This window comes from Loxodonta africana, chromosome Y, assembly GCF_030014295.1.
Source record: "Loxodonta africana isolate mLoxAfr1 chromosome Y, mLoxAfr1.hap2, whole genome shotgun sequence".
Taxonomy (NCBI): Eukaryota; Metazoa; Chordata; class Mammalia; order Proboscidea; family Elephantidae; genus Loxodonta; species Loxodonta africana.
Genome location: NC_087370.1, coordinates 17,943,919 through 17,960,282, shown reverse-complemented (window position 1 = coordinate 17,960,282; position 16,364 = coordinate 17,943,919). Strand labels below are relative to the sequence as shown.

General features: G+C 45.9%; 1 protein-coding gene across 1 annotated transcript in view; it reads right to left on the bottom strand.

The window, feature by feature from the left end:
• Positions 1-5,015: 5,015 nt before the first annotated feature.
• LOC111747947 (cuticle collagen 36-like) overlaps positions 5,016-16,364 on the bottom strand; it is a 446,727-nt gene continuing 435,378 nt past the window's right edge. The window contains exon 34 of the mRNA XM_064278905.1: positions 5,016-5,341. The gene's annotated coding sequence lies outside the window, so the exon portion shown is untranslated. The remainder of the gene's footprint in view (positions 5,342-16,364) is intronic.

Sequence of the window (16,364 nt, the reverse complement as noted above, 5' to 3'; positions counted from 1 at the left end):
TTCTCCCCCCTCTCCGCTCCCCCTCCCCCCCAGCTCTGGGATGAGATCCAAAATGCTGGGCTTCGGGATGCGGATATAGATATGACACCCAAAACCCAGTGCCCTGGAGTCAGGTCCAAAAACAAAGACTGGTGCACACTCATGTTCAAATGCAGGGCAAGTGATAACCACCTGTGTTCTCATACAAAGTGATACCTGCCGTTCTGAAACATGGTATCTAAAACGTTCTGAAACATGGTATCTAACGTTCTAAAACATAGTATCACAATGAGCACACAGATAAGCGCAGCTACAGGTGTGTCTATGTGTAAACCTGCTGAAGACACACCTCAAGGCTTGATTCCCCCTGCACAGCACCCACGGAGCCACCCTGTCCCCGCCCCCATTCTTCTGCATACCCTTGACTCTGTGAGGTGGAGATTGTTCTATTAATGACTTATAATGACAACCATCTGTGGTTATTCCATCATCCCTGTGACCCTTTTTTCAAGCACATTCTCTTAGTGTGTAATTCCTCACACAGTTTAAATCAGGAAGGCCAACAGAATGAACTGTGGTGTCTTTTTCTATAAACACCTGTTTTGTTAAACAGGTTCTGTAGGCAGGGCTGAGTCCCTGGGTGGTGCAGATGGTAAATGTGCTCCACTGCCAACAGAAAGGCTGGAAGTTCCAGTTCACCCACAGATGCCTCGGAAGAGAGGCCTGGCAATCTACCTCCCAAAACTCAGCCACTGAAAACCCTATGGACTGCAGTTCTATGCTGACACACACAGGGTCTCCATGAGTCAGAGTCGACTCGATGGCAACTGGTAGCAGGGTTGGCTTCGTGGGCGTGTGGCCTGTGCAGCCGTACAGGACCATGTGCTCAGAAGGGCCCACACTTGGTTCAATGTTCTGTGGTCGCCATCCTGAAATGCTTAATACTTGTTGAACTACCTTCCCTGAATTTTCATTTTGTACTTGTTGTTAGTTGCTGTCCACTTGATTCCGATTCATGATGGCCCCATGTGTGCAGACTAGAACTGCTCCACGAGATTTGCAAGGCCGTGGCCTTTGGGGAGGAGATGGCCAGGCCTATCTCCCAAGGCACCTCTGGGTGGATTCAAACTTCCAACTTTTCAGTTAGCAACAAGTGTGTTCATTGTTTGTGCCACCCAGGGACTCCCATTTTGCACTGTTTTTGTTGATGCTGTATGCCATCGAGACAATTCCAACTCATAGTGACCCTGCAGGACAGAGGAGAACTTCCCCAGAGGGTTTGCAAGGCTGTAATCATTACAGAAGCAGGCTGCCAAATCTTTTTCCCATGGAGCGGCTGGTGGGTTTGAACTGCCAACCTTTTGGTTAAGAGCCGAGCACTTAACCACTGCCTCACCAGGGCTCCTTCCATTTTGCTCTAACCAAAAACCAAACCCATTGCTGTCGAGTCAATTCCGACTCCTTGCAACCCTGTGGGACAGAGTAGAGCTGCCCCATAGGGTTTCCAGGGAGCGGCTGTTGGATTCAGACTGCCTGTCTTTTGGTTAGCAGCCGAGCTCTTAACCACTGCACCACCAGGGCTCCACTAGGCCCCACAAGTTATGTAGCTGGTCCTGTCTGTAGGTTTTAGCCATGACAGTGTTATACTTGAGCTGGAAACCTGAGCTCTCATGAGCCGCAGTGCAAATGAAAATCTTTTAAACTATGTTAAAATACTTAGTGCTGACGAAGGCCAAAGAGCTAACTGTGGTACCCCCAAGCAGGAACACTTCATAAAGCACTCTGCCCATACATAAATGGAGGAGCGACTTCTGAACACAGGGTCTGTCTCCTGAATGTTATTGCTTTCGTTTGGGAATTACATACAACATTTGCAAAAACTGCAGCAGATCCGTCCACAGCGTCTGCTTTGAGTTTTAAAGCTAAGTGAGTAACTGGTCTTAGTGAAGGCAACAGTTTACACATGCCTACATTTTCTTATGGTGCCTTCGATTTATAATTTTGCATGTCCTATCATGAAATTTATATTCTAGAAACTGAAATGGTAAAGGCAAGCATGCTGAGCTTTTAAACATAGCTTTCAAACATTCAAAGGGATCACTGTCTTTTGCGGGGGGAAGCGACGTGTGTGTTATTTATATGGGTTCCACAGCATATCCATTTTCATGAATAAATGCATTTTATAATAAACCACAAGAGAGAACAACCAGTCAGCTGAGCAGAAAGTGTAGGATTGAACGTTCAGGGCTACCTTATTATGCATATGTTAAAATAACACTTGGGGTTATATCACTTTCTTCCTTTAGATTTATCACAGACAATCTCTTTGATTATGCAGGCTTTCCTCATGCTATTTATTTTAATTACAGTTTAAAGAAACCTAAACATTCCAGTGAAGTCAGAATAAACAGGAAAGATGGAGGCTTTGATTCCACTCGGCCTCTTACACAGGTGTCTGGAGAGGTGGACACACAGAATCTAACTTTAGACATAGGTGGACAAGTCACACCTGAGTTCATGCACACCTGGAGCAGTAGGCATATGGCAAAGGCTTGATGGATAAACAGATGGGCGGGGATCATTCAGGTGCCCTTAGAAAGAAAGTGCTTAATACGTCTTTCTCCAAAGTTGACTTAAACACCATGGTCTGAATATGTGTAGAGAAGAAACAAACCCTAACACTGACTTGGGTTGGACTTAAATCCACACATCCATCGAGGAGAGTAGCAAAGTGGCCTATCTGACTGTTACTTACGTCTATGTGAACAGAGATGCACCAAAATGCAGGGTCACCCTGGTCAGATTACAGAAGACGCACACAAAGGAAGGCCCTCACTCTGAGACTCAGCTTCCAGTTATGCTCTGCTTTGAGTTTTAGCTACTGGTCTCTTTTTTTTTGATAGCCTAACAAGCCCCTGTCCCTGAATGGTGCAAAAAGTTAACGCACTCACTGCTAACCAAAAGGTTGGAGGTTCCAGTCCCCAGAGAACCCTCAGAAGAAAGGCCTGGCAATTGCTTCCAAAAAATCAGCCCTTGAAAACCCTGTGGAGCACAATGCTACCCCGACACACATGGGGTCGCCACGAGTCAGACTAAACTCGGTGGCAACTGGTTAAGGAGCACCTGGCAAGCTTGCTAATGGCAAATCCTGGGGTCCTCACACTCAGAAATTCTGGTTGGGTGCCTCTAGGGTATGGCTTTGGAACCTAAACCTTTAAACGACACCCCCCCCCCCCCCAGGAAATCATACAGGCAGTCCCCCGGACTTAGGGACAACTTGTACGTGTCTTTTAATGTTATGTAAATTTGCATTCACTTGGAAATGGGTGAATCAATCTCTACTCACAACAAACTCTTCATCACTGTTGCCTTCACTGGGTGCACGAGCAGCTTTTGTATCACCGAGAGGCCTTTGAGCTTTGTCTTGCACTAAACCAAACCCACTGCCGTCTAGTCCATTCCGACTCATAGCGACCCTAGAGGACAGAGTAGAACTGCCCCGCAGAGTTTCCAAGGAGCGCCTGGCGGATTTGAACTGCAGACCCTCTGGTTCGCAGCTGAGCACTTAACCACTACGCCACCTGGGTTTCCTGTCTTGCACTAAGTAAGGCTAAATAAGAACAGTGTGCACCCGTTCCAACTTACCTGCAAATTCAACTTAAAGACTTAAAGGCAGAGAGTCAGGAAAGGATCTCCTTTGTAATCCGGGGACTGCCTGTGTATAGCAAGTGACCCCCACACTACAGTTTAGAGGCAGAGATTTAGAAAAACATGTACCTCGTTAAAAAACAATGTGGGAGCCTTGATTTACATAGCACCTCTGACTTAATTTTCTTTCAAGTGCCTTTTTCTATGTATGTCTGTGTTACTACAGATTGGATATAACACTCTATTTCTTAATAATCGTGTCAATATATTTCGTCCAAAACATTTAGCCAAGACATTTGTTGACATGTTTTTTCTTTTTTTCAGACTAGCTACATTTGCTAAAGATAAAAGATGAAGGAAACAAGCAAGCCTTTCTGTGACAGGCCCACCTTTGGAAAAGCAAACTGCAAACTTGCTCTGGAACTGGGGAAGAACAAATATTGTCCTTTGATGCCATTTCAGTCTTGTTGGGAATGCCATCCCTGGCCAAGGATTATGGGAGCCACTGGTTATGGGGACCATTGGTTATGGAAGCAACTGGTTATGGGGGCCATTGTTATGGGGACCATTCATTATGGGGGCCATTGGTTATGGGGACAACTGGTTATAGGGGACACTGGTTATGGGGGGGCACTGGTTATGGGTACCATTGGTTATGGATGGGCATTGGTTATGGAGACCACTGGTTTTGGGGGCATTGGTTATGGGGGGGCATTGGTTATGGGGACCATTGGTTATGGAGGCCATTGTTTATGGGGGTCATTGGTTATGGGGACCATTGGTTATAGGGGCCATTGATTTTGGGGGGCATTGGTAATGGGGACCATTGGTTAGGGGAGCCATTGGTTATGGGGGGCACTGGTTGTGAGGCCCATTGGTTTTGGAGGGCATTGGTTATGGGGACCATTGGTTATGGACACCACTGATTATGGGGGCATTGGTTATGGGGGCCATTGGTTTTAGAGGGGCATGGGTTATGGGGACCATTGGTTATGGGGGCCACTGGTTATGGGGACCACTAGTTATAGTGGACATTGGTTATGGGGGGGCACTGGTTATGGGTACCATTGGTTATGGATGGGCATTGGTTATGGAGACCATTGGTTTTGGGGGCATTGGTTATGGGGAGGCATTGGTTATGGGGACCATTGGTTATGGGGGCCATTGATTTTGGGGGGCATTGGTAATGGGTACCATTGGTTAGGGGAGCCATTGGTTATGGGGGGCACTGGTTGTGAGGCCCATTGGTTTTGGAGGGCATTGGTTATGGACACCACTGATTATGGGGGCATTGGTTATGGGGGCCATTGGTTTTAGAGGGGCATGGGTTATGGGGACCATTGGTTATGGGGGCCGTTGGTTATGGGGACCACTGGTTATAGTGGACATTGGTTATGGGGGGGCACTGGTTATGGGGACCATTGGTTATGGGGATCACTGAAGTGAGAGGAGGGAGCTCACAGGAGTTGCTGGTTTCCTGTCTAGTTGCCTCCATTTGATAACGCAGTAACGTGCATCTTCTCTCAGAAACAGCACTTAACTCTCAAAAAGCAAAAGAGGGAAAAGCAAGAAGAGTCTCCTGCTAGGGCCCTGGCCCACACTCACCTCTACGTTCCTGGGCTGAGTTCTCAGAAATTGGTAGCCCACTCCTCTCTTTCTCTCTAGCTGTGTTGGCTCCTCCACCAGGCTTAATCCCCTTCCACATGGCTTCCGACTAGATGACCAGGGAATGCCGGGGGAGAGATTTAGAGAAAAAAAAAAAGATTAGTGAAATGGGGAGTGCGAGACACAATTCGCAACGAAATGGGTATACATCAGGGTTGCATCTTTTGCGATATGATTTCAGACAAGAACTGGGTGTGCCTTTATGGTGTTGAAGGCCACTTTAATCATTTTGCAAATGAAAATGATAGCTTTTTGCATAAAACCAACACCACAGCCATCGAGTCGATTCTGACTTATAGAGACCCTACAGGACAGAGTAGAACTGCCCAATAGGGTTTCCGAGGCTGTAATCTTTACGGAAGCAGATGACCATCTCTTTCTCATGTGGAGCGGCTGGTGGGTTCGAACCGCTGGTATTTCGGTTAGCAGCTGAGGATTTAACTGCTGCACAGCCAGAGTCCCTGAGCTTTTTTGCATAAGGCCATTAAATTTCCTTTCTTCTCTTCACATACACACACACAAAAAATCCTTGCAGTGCTCAGTACTTTAGTTGGAAATGGTTTGAACACAGAGCATGTTTTTCTTTTCACCAAAACAATACATTTCCCTTGCAGTCTATACAAGTTTAATTATAATATTATTATTAATCACCTCGATGCTTACTAAGATTTACTAAGAAGTATCAGATAGAAGGAAACCCTGGTGGCCTAGCGGTTAAGTGCTACGGCTGCTAACCAAAGGGTCGGCAGTTCAAATCCACCAGGCACTCCTTGGAAACTCTATGGGGCAGTTCCAATCTGTCCCATAGGGTCGCTATGAGTCGGAATCAACTCAACAGCACTGGGTTCTGGGTATCAGATAGAAATATGTCTTCTATTACTTTTGCATACTAAGGAATAGCTTAATGAATTTTTTTTTTTACTTTATTTGCAAAATATACAAAGTATTGTCAAATAACACAAGCTCAGACTACTCCATGGGTACTTTTCAAGAGTTTGCCTCCTTATACCTTTCTTTCTGTTCCCCAGTCACCACTACATATTTCCATGGAGTCAATTCCAACTCATGGCGCCCCCGTATGATAGAGCAGAACGGTATTCCATACTGTTTGCTTGGCTGTCATCTTTACAGAAGCAGATCACCAGGCTTTTCTTCCGAGATGCTGCTGGGTGGGCTCAAACAGCCAACTTTTAGGTTAGTAGTCAAACGCAAACCAGTTGGGCCCGTAAACCAAAAAACCAAACCCGTTTCCGCTGAATCAACTCTGACTCATAGCGACTCTATAGGACACAGTAGAACTGCCCCATAGGTTTTCCAAGGAGCGCCTGGTGGATTTGAACTCCCGACTTTTTGGTTAGCAGCCGTAGCTCTTAACCACTATACCACCAGTTTCCTTTGGGCCACTCATCAGTGTTCAATCTACCTAGTACTTGTTCTGCAACCACGCTACCAGCCTCTTCTATAGGAAGCCACCCCAAAAGTTGTATCCCTTCACTGCAGTAACTACTAAAACGTATGGTTTTTATCGGAATGTACATTGTCTTGTTTCAGGGTCGATTCTATGGCAATCTCAACGCTCAACTGGAAATGCTTTCTCCCTGCCAGCACCCCCACCCCGGGAATTTCTAACTGGAGCCTGCGTCATGGATAACCTCTGCCGATTTGAGTGTCTTACTCACCAGGACAGCTGCGGGAGCCGGCAAGGGACGCTGGGCTTTTGAAACACAACAGCCTGGGTGTTTGCTGCCAGGAAAAGTGCCCATACTAAAACACTTGACCTAGTTAACCAGGCGATTCATTTTACGCTAATTCTAAAGTGAACAACACAGCAATAAACAAGCATAATGAGTCAGGGCTCACGGGGCTCAGGCCTCATCGCAAACATGCCTACTAGTTATTGGCAAATGCAGGGAACTGTTTAAAACATAAAAAGAAACGTGTGCATTTCTGCTTCTTGACAAGACCAAAATACTGCCTGCTTGCCTCAAAAAGACTTTTGGAGAGGCATAAACAAACTAAAAGAATCTCAAAAGATATCATTTTAACTAAAAACTACCTTTCTCGCTCCTGGATTGTTTACTTTCCGTGGGAAATGCAGAAAGTACTTTTTCAGCAAAATTCATACTTACAATCTTCTGAAATTAGGCTTTTTTTCACTTTTTCAAATAAAGCTCAAATGAGCAATCAGGTTTTTATTCTGGTTTTCATTCTTGAGCACGAACAGAAACTTTCAGGTGCTCTTCAAAAATCCTTAACTCTTTTCTGTGAAAAGACTCAAGTGTGTTTTTCCTCTCTGCTGTTTTCCACCCGCTGGAATTTACACTGAGCCATCTGAATACCAATGGCTTTGGAGAAAAAAGGAAAAGAACTGTTTTTTAATGGGAGACAGCGCCACACACTGGCCATGAAATTAAATGCTCAAGGAACAGAACGGCACCCATCCCTAATGACCTAGTTTCACAAGAAAATTTTTAATTCTAAGGCATAAATCTGACTGTGGTAATTCTGTGATGTTCTTAATTAATACCAACCAGATTCATTTCAGTGTGGGTTTTAACCTAGGGAAGCTTTGCTGTGTAAACACTGTCAAGAGGAACTAAATTAGGGAAATTAGCATAACACTCTTCAAGTGATTTTTTTTTCTAGCTTTTCAACCCTTCTCAAACAATCCCCTATGAAATTAAATGACACAGGCCAACTGTCCATGAATTTTATGAAGAAATTTCTGTTCGTAACAACCTATTTGCTGCTCATGCGTTGCCTGGCTCTTACAATTTCATAAAATATGAGAACGCGTGAATAAAATGTGATGCCGCGGAAAACCCTGGCAAACAGGCTTGACCAGCTTTATCTGCAGGGCTGGTAAACATAAGGAAGACCCAGAACCTGCCTTTCAGCACTCACCAGCCACCTCAGACAAGATGAACCAGCCATCAGGACATTAAGATAAGCATGTTTAAGATTTGAGGGCAGTGCTGTGTTATCCTAAGCCAACGTGAATAGGGCCTATCAATGTAAATAAGTCATTAATCAGCTGTTTCCTCATCTAAATCCACAAGGATTGGGGGAAAAAATCCTTTGGAACCAGATATCAAACAAATAAAAAAAGCTTTGGTTTAGTTCTGGAATTTTCTATAGCGGCTGCTCAAACCACCTGGAGAATATTCTGCTCTCCATGGCTGAATGTTGGGCATTTCAAGGAGTCACAAATTGAGGGCTGTTCCCATTGCTTCTCTCTTCCATCCCATCCTGTGGGCCTCCCCCCACACACGCTCACACAAAATGTCTATTTTGAGTTTGAGAGAATGTCAAGGCCAGGAATTTGTTTTGCTCATTTTCTTAACAGTCTACGTTTCCCTGGGAAATACTTCTTGGTGACAAAGAGTTGAATATCAAAGGTGGTAAATGGAATTCTCCCAGTGTTGAAGTGAGATTCTTAGTGGGAACACTTCTCATAGGATCCTTCCAGATACTGCCTCAGGTAGAGAAGGTAATAGTGATGTAAAGCCAACTTCTGATAAAGGATCTACATGGAGGAACGGATATTTATTCAACCGGTTTCTTTTTATTCGCCGACAAGTAGCTGCCGTTTTCAGTCAGGCCATGTTCACCCCTGAGAAATTTATTTAAACACCTTGTTACTGACAATGCTTTTTGCATGTACGAGGACCATGCCAGAAAAAGTGTTCAGCGGAGCACAATCATCCAGGCAGCCACATACCTGAGCCACTGGTAGGATATCAGTAAATGGATTATCACCCCTGCGGTAGGCACTAAAGGAGAAAATGAAAAGTGATCTAGGCCATTTCTTTAGAATGTGCTCAGAGCAAAAGAGACCATTCTTCATTTTTCCTGTTTACAGTATTGTTTTTATAGAATTAGGTGCGTGGGCTAGTGCTTACAGGAGCCCTGCTGGCGCAACGGTTAAGCGCTCAGCTGCTGACCAAAAGGTTTGAACCCAGCAGCCGCTCTGCAGTAGAAAGATGTGGCAGTCTGCTTCAGCAAAGATGACAGCCTTGAAAACCCTATGGGGCAGCTCCACTCTGTCCTACAGGGTCGCTGAAAGTCAGGATCGACTCGAGGGCAATGGGTTTGGGTTACTGTGGATTTAACACCAAAAGACTTTTAGCCCTAGAATGAGGCTTTATTTTCAAAATAAATTTTTGAAATTGTAAGTATGATCATTACCGCTATGTCTGTAAAAATGATTTAAAAAAATGATCTTTTCATAGTTGCCTGCTCACATAGCAAGGGACCATGAGAAAGGATCGGGCTCAGAGACTAGAAAGCGTGGCGAGCATCAGTTTGGAATTAGGCCTGTGCTGAAATCTCAGCTGTAGCAACGAACAGCTGCACCGCCTACGCAAATCTCTTCACCTCTCTGCCTCTCAGTTGTAAAACAGAGATCAGGACAGAAATGACCTTCCCAGGTTGTTGTGAGGGGATGTTTCTGAAAGACTGAGCACAAACCTTCCACAGTAAGCCATACGTGCTCCATCTTGGCAAGAGGAACACAACTCCACAGCATTAGTCAGTGGGTTAATAATATTTTTTCTTAATGGTCGTTGTTAGGTGCCGTAGAACTGACTGTCCACTCATAGCAACCCTACGTGACACAGCAGAAACCTAAGCTGTGATCCCTACAGGAGCAGATTGTCAGGTTTTTCTTTCATGGAGCTGCAGCGTGGGTTTGAACTGCCAAACTTTCGGCTAACAAGCGAGCACTTAGCAGTTGTGCTTCTAGGGTTTCTCTTAACTTCCCCTTCTCATATCAGAGTTTCTCAACCTTATTGGCATTTTGGGCTGGATCATTCTCTGTGGTGGGGGCAGTCCTGTGTACTGTAGGGTGTTAGCAGCATCCCTGGCCTCCACCACCTAGTCATTCTCTGTGGTGGGGGCCGTCCTGTGCACTGTAGGGTGTTAGCAGCATCCCTGGTCTCCACCCACTAGTCATTCTCTGTGGTGGGGCCGTCCTGTGCACTGTAGGGTGTTAGCAGCATCCCTGGTCTCCACTCCTTAGTCATTCTCTGTGGTGAGGGCCGTCCTGTGCACTGTAGGGTGTTAGCAGCATCCCTGGTCTCCACCCCCTAGCCTTTCTCTGTGGTGGGGCCGTCCTGTGCACTGCAGGGTGTTGAGCAGCATCCTTGGTCTCCATCCCCTAGTCATTCTCTGTGGTGGGGGCCGTCCTGTGCACTGTAGGGTGTTGAGCAGCATCCCTGGTCTCCACCCCCTAGTCATTCTCTGTGGTGGGGCCCATCCAGTGCACTGTTAGGGTGTTGAGCAGCATCCCTGGTCTCCACCCCCTAGTCATTCTCTGTGGTGGGGGCCGTCCTGTGACCTGTAAGGTGTTGAGCAGCATCCCTGGTCTCCACCCCCTAGTCATTCTCTGTGGTGGGGGCCGTCCTGTGACCTGTAAGGTGTTGAGCAGCACCCTTGGTCTCCACCCCCTAGTCATTCTCTGCGGTGGGGGTCGTCCTGTGCACTGTAGGGTGTTCAGCAGCATCCCTGGTCTCCACCCACTAGTCATTCTCTGCGGTGGGGGCCGTCCTGTGCACGGTAGGCTATTTCGTAGTATCCCTGGCCTCCACCCACTAGATGCCAGTAGCCATCCTCCCCTCTAGGGCCCCAGTTGAGAGAATGAGAAAATCGCCCCTGGTTAAGAACCACTGCACGCTAGCAATGTATCTTAGTCTGGAAGAATCGAAGCATAGGATTTTTTAAAAAATAATCCCTGATGTGGACAGTAGTTTCTGACCATGAAAACGAGGTCTACTTTTCCAAACAATTTATCAGCGATTCTTTCAGAAGTCGTTGCTGCCGCTGTTGTTAGGTGCCATCGAGTCAGTGTGTACTCAGAGAGACCGCATGTGACAGGGTAGACCTGCCCCATGGGGCTTCCTAGGGTGTATTAAGCAGATCTCCAGGTCTTTCTCCCAAGGGGTGGCTGGGTGGGTTTAAACCACCCACCTTTCTCTCAGTAGCTGAGCGCTTCAACCATTGTGCCACCAGGGCTCCTTACTCAACAAAAATGGTCTTGGAGGTCTATAAATGACAGATTGAAGGGAAAGTGAATACACAGGGCGATGGCCATCTGCCCCTTGGCAGTCTTCGCTTTAGGGTATTATCCCAAAGGAACTCACACAGAGGATCTGAGCCCTAGGCCATTCCACCGGATTATAAACACACTCTAAGACTTTTTTTAGTGCTTGTTGTATAAAATTACATTGTGGAGAGTTCAATTATGCATTCTTTTCTTTTTTTAACTCTTTTTTAGTCAGCTTTCTTGAGGTAAACATACATGGAAAATTTACATGAAATGAAATTGGTTTACATAAAATAAAATCCATCACCATTTCATGATTTTGGGAGTAGTCATATTATGGTAAAGAGCCCGGGCGAGGCAGGGATTAAGCGCTCGGCTGCTAAACGAAAGGCTGGAGGTTAGAACCCACTCAGCGGCTCTACAGGAGAAAGACCCGGTGATCTGCTTCCCTAAAGACTACAGCCAAGAAAACCCTGTGGGGGGTTCTACTCTGTCGCATGTGTCCTTTTGGCGATCCACAGAATGTTCCACGTTCTTTGCCAACACCACAACTCTAAGAAAGAGTTACTACGTTAATATCACCTTCTTCAGATCCACTCCCAGGGAAGACCACTCGCTAGCAAAAGACGTCACGGTTGGTAAGGCAGAACGTCTATAACTCTATCCCCAGTTGAGGCATTTCCGGTACTTTTACATTATCAAGTTGTTCTCTTCATTTTGTTAAGGCAATCCCATGTGTTGGAGAGTAGAACTGCTCCATAGGGTTTCCTCGGCTGTCATCTTTATGGAAGCAGATCACCACGTCTTTTTTCCGCAGTACTAACCTTTAGGTTAGCAGTCAATTGCCAACCATTTGTGCCATCCAGGGGCCCAAGACTTATCTACATTTTCATTTGTTTGGGTAGCTTTAGGAGTGAAATTATCTTCAAATAGGATCTTTTCTATGCTACCAGAAGATCATTTAGTGACATAAGAAGTGATCTTCTGCTTCTATCCTGTCATGAATTGAACTGTGTTCCCCCAAAAATGAGTGTATCAACTTGGTTAGGCCATGATTCCCAGTATTGTGTGGCTGTCCTCCATTCTGTGATTGTAATTTTATGTTAAGATGATTAGGGTGGGATTGTAACACCACCCTTACTCAGGTCACCTCCCTGATCCAACGTAAAGGGAGTTTCCCTAGAGTGTGGCCTGCATCACATTTTATCTCTCAAGAGATAAAAGGAAAGAGAAGCAAGCAGAGAGTTGGGGACCTCATACCACCAAGAAACCAGCGCCGGGAGCAGAGTGTGCCCTTTGGACCTGAGGTTCCTGTGCTGAGATGCCCCCAGACCAAGGGAAGACTGAGGACAAGGACCTTCCCCCAGAGCCAATGGACAGAGAAAGCCTTCCCCTGGAGCTGGCGCCCGAATTTGGACTTCCAGTCTACTGGACTGTGAGAGAATAAACATCTGCTTGTTAAAGCCGTCCACTTGTGTTATTTCTGTTATAGCAGCACTAGATGGCTAAGACATATCCTAACCACATGACTAATCCTGGGGACAGGCCTGGGCAGAGAAGAGAAAGAAAACAATAAAACAGAAAAACCCACTCGAGCTAATTTAGTTAAGGCAAATGGAAGCAAATAAACCAATAATCCAGAAGCAGAATGTTAAAATCCAAACCTGCGATCTCCCCAGATGTGACAACCAAAAATGTCTCCACACATAGCCAATGTCACCTGAAAGGCAAAACTGCCCTCCTTCCCAGGTTGAGGAGTCCCTGGGTAGTGCAAATGGCTCAGCTGCTAACAGAAAGATTAGAGGTTCCAGGCCACTAGAAGCACCTTGGAAGAAAGGCCTGGTCATCTACTTCTGAAAACTCAACCACTGAAAACTCTGTGGAGCACAGTTCTCCTCTGACACACGTGGGGTCACCCTGAGTCATGGAGCACAGTTCTCCTCTGACACACGTGGGGTCACCCTGAGTCACGGAGCACAGTTCTCCTCTGCACACGTGGGGTCACCCTGAGTCACGGAGCACAGTTCTCCTCTGACACACGTGGGGTCACCCTGAGTCACGGAGCACAGTTCTCCTCTGACACACGTGGGGTCACCCTGCGTCACGGAGCACAGTTCTCCTCTGACACACGTGGGGTCACCCTGAGTCACGGAGCACAGTTCTCCTCTGACACACGTGGGGTCACCCTGAGTCACGGAGCACAGTTCTCCTCTGACACACGTGGGGTCACCCTGAGTCACGGAGCACAGTTCTACTCTGACACACGTGGGGTCGCCATGAGTCACGGAGCACAGTTCTCCTCTGACACACGTGGGGTCACCCTGAGTCATGGAGCACAGTTCTCCTCTGACACACGTGGGGTCACCCTGAGTCATGGAGCACAGATCTCCTCTGACACACGTGGGGTCACCCTGAGTCATGGAGCACAGTTCTACTCTGACACACGTGGGGTCGCCATGAGTCAAGGCGACCCCACGGCAGCTGGTTACGGTTATGGTTTCTAGCTCAGAGCTTGGCTGTAAGACTTAAAAGCACTAATCCTTATTCCACGCCCATGATGCCTGGGACAGTGTAAGCGCACACTCAAATGTCTTCCTTTATTCTACGGTCCAGCCGACTTTGTCTTCACTCTGATACCTTCCATGAGGGAAGAAAGCGGTGTAAACAAAACAAATGCACGTTTTCTGGTTTGATGTTAAAATCCGTTTAGGGTTTAAAGAGAATAAATAGCTCTGTGAGATAAGGCACAAGCTGGAGAAATGATGCAGGTGCTCCATTCCCTTCACCAAACATCTTAGACGGAGGACATCACTTCTAATATGGCGTTAAAATGCGCCTCAGCGCTAGCTTGCAGTCGAGACCGACACTACGACCACCACCTCAGTTACTACCTGGCTAGACTCTCCTTTCATATTCTCATTGTGGGCTGCCATTCCTTACTTCCAGTCTTACCAGATTTCTAGCAGACATTTTAACAGCACTTCTAGAACCATCATCATTGTAACATCATAATTACCTTGAGTCTCTGAATTGATTTTTATTTTTCGTGCTAAGTGGCTTATCTAGTATATGGGAAAGTTAAGTGAAAAAGAAATTGCTGGTTCATAACAAACTAACAAAACTGGGACATAAAGATGCTGATCAATCATTATTAGCTGGGTTTGCTAAGACCAGCACACACGTTAAAGTGACCCACTTGAAACCAAATTAAGCCTGTTGCCGTCAAGTCGATTCCGACTCATAGTGACCCTACAGGACAGAACAAACCGCCCCATGGGGTTTCCAAGGAGCAGCTGGTGGATTTGAACCGCTGACCTTTTGGTTAGCAGCCGAGCTCCTAACCACTGTGCCACCTGACCCACTAGGAATGAATAGAATATATATAACGCATGGTGCTTTTTATGAGATTATTATAATGCATACGTTTGTTGCTATAAAATCTGAGTGCCGTGTTTATGTCTATTTATGGCATGCTGTAGGCACATGAAAACATTTTGAGCTTTGTGACTGTTGCCTACCCTGCTGTATTAAAACACTTTGTCCTTAAAGGGGTGTTCACTATCTCCGTCACCATTCGTTGGTGTAACATTTTAACAAAAAGTTAGAAGACGTGGTTTTCCTGATCTCTATGTCCTACTCTCTAGAGAGTTTCTTCCTATAAATATATGCTTATATTTGATGTGCCTTATTTCCATAATGTTCACCGAGAGTCAAATTGAGAAGTCACTGCAATTTTATGCAAATAGTAGAGTCATGGTGAAATATGGGTTGAGGACTACATAACTCAGCATTTCCTAGGGCGTCTGACACCTTCTCCATCTGGCCTGATGGGTGTTAAGGCAGAAGTCTTAAGTTGTTGCAGCGCATGGTATTTTAGGTTTGTCATTTTAACATTCACTACTCGATAAGGGAACGTTCATCACCTTCGTTTTGTTGTTGTTGTTGTTAGGTGCCGTCAAGTCGATTCCGACTCATGGTGATGCCATGTGACAGAGCAGAACTGCCCCATAGGGTTTCTTAGGCTGTAATGTTTACGGGAGCAGATCTCCAGCCAAGCCTTTCTCCCTCAGAGCCACCAGGTGGGTTCAAACCATTAACCTTCTGGTTAGCTGTTGAGTGCTTAACTGTTGCACCACCAGGCTCCTTATCTTCGTCCTACAGATAAGGAAACGAAAGCTCAGAGAAAGTACATAATTTGCCCAATGCATACAATGTTGGGTGAGTATGGAACCACTATGCAAATCCAAGTCAAATGCTTTTTGCATTAGACCATCTTGCCAAAAAACAAAAATTAAAATTTTTTAGTAGAAGGAAGGGAGAAATTGAGGGGTAGAATAAATTCATTGATTGCTTCATCTGTAATGACTTGGAGTCGAAGGCTAACATTAAGATTTTAGACATAAGCAATAGGTTTATGAGTAAACAGGGAACACTAAAGAACAATAGTATTCTTCCAGTGAACTATTAAAAATACCTAACAACTGGTATAAGAAGGGTAGGTCCCTGGGTGGCCCAAAGGGTTTGTACTTAGCTGCTAACTGAAAACTTGGTTATTGGAGCCCAACCAGTGGATTCACGGGAGGAAAAGCCTGGTGATCTGCTCCCTTGCAGATTATAGCCTAGGACATGGTCATGGAAGCTCTATCTAGATCCAAATTCCCTGAGGGACTGAATAACTGGGCTGACGGCTATGGGGACCATGGTCTCAGGGAACATCTAGCTCAATTGGCATAACACAGTTTATAAAGAAAATGTTCTACATTCTACTGTGGTGAGTAGCGCCTGCGGTCTTAAAAGCCTGTGAGCGGCCATCTAAGATACTCCACTGGTCTCACCCCTTAGGGACTGAGGAAGAATGAAGAAAACTAAAGAAACAAGGGAAAGATTAGTCCAAAGGACTAATGGACCACATCCACCATGGCCTCCATCAGACTGAGTCCAGTACAGTGAGATAGTGCCCGGCTACCATGACTGACTGCTGTGACAGGGATCACAATAGAGGGTTCTGGACAGAGCTGGAGAAAAATGT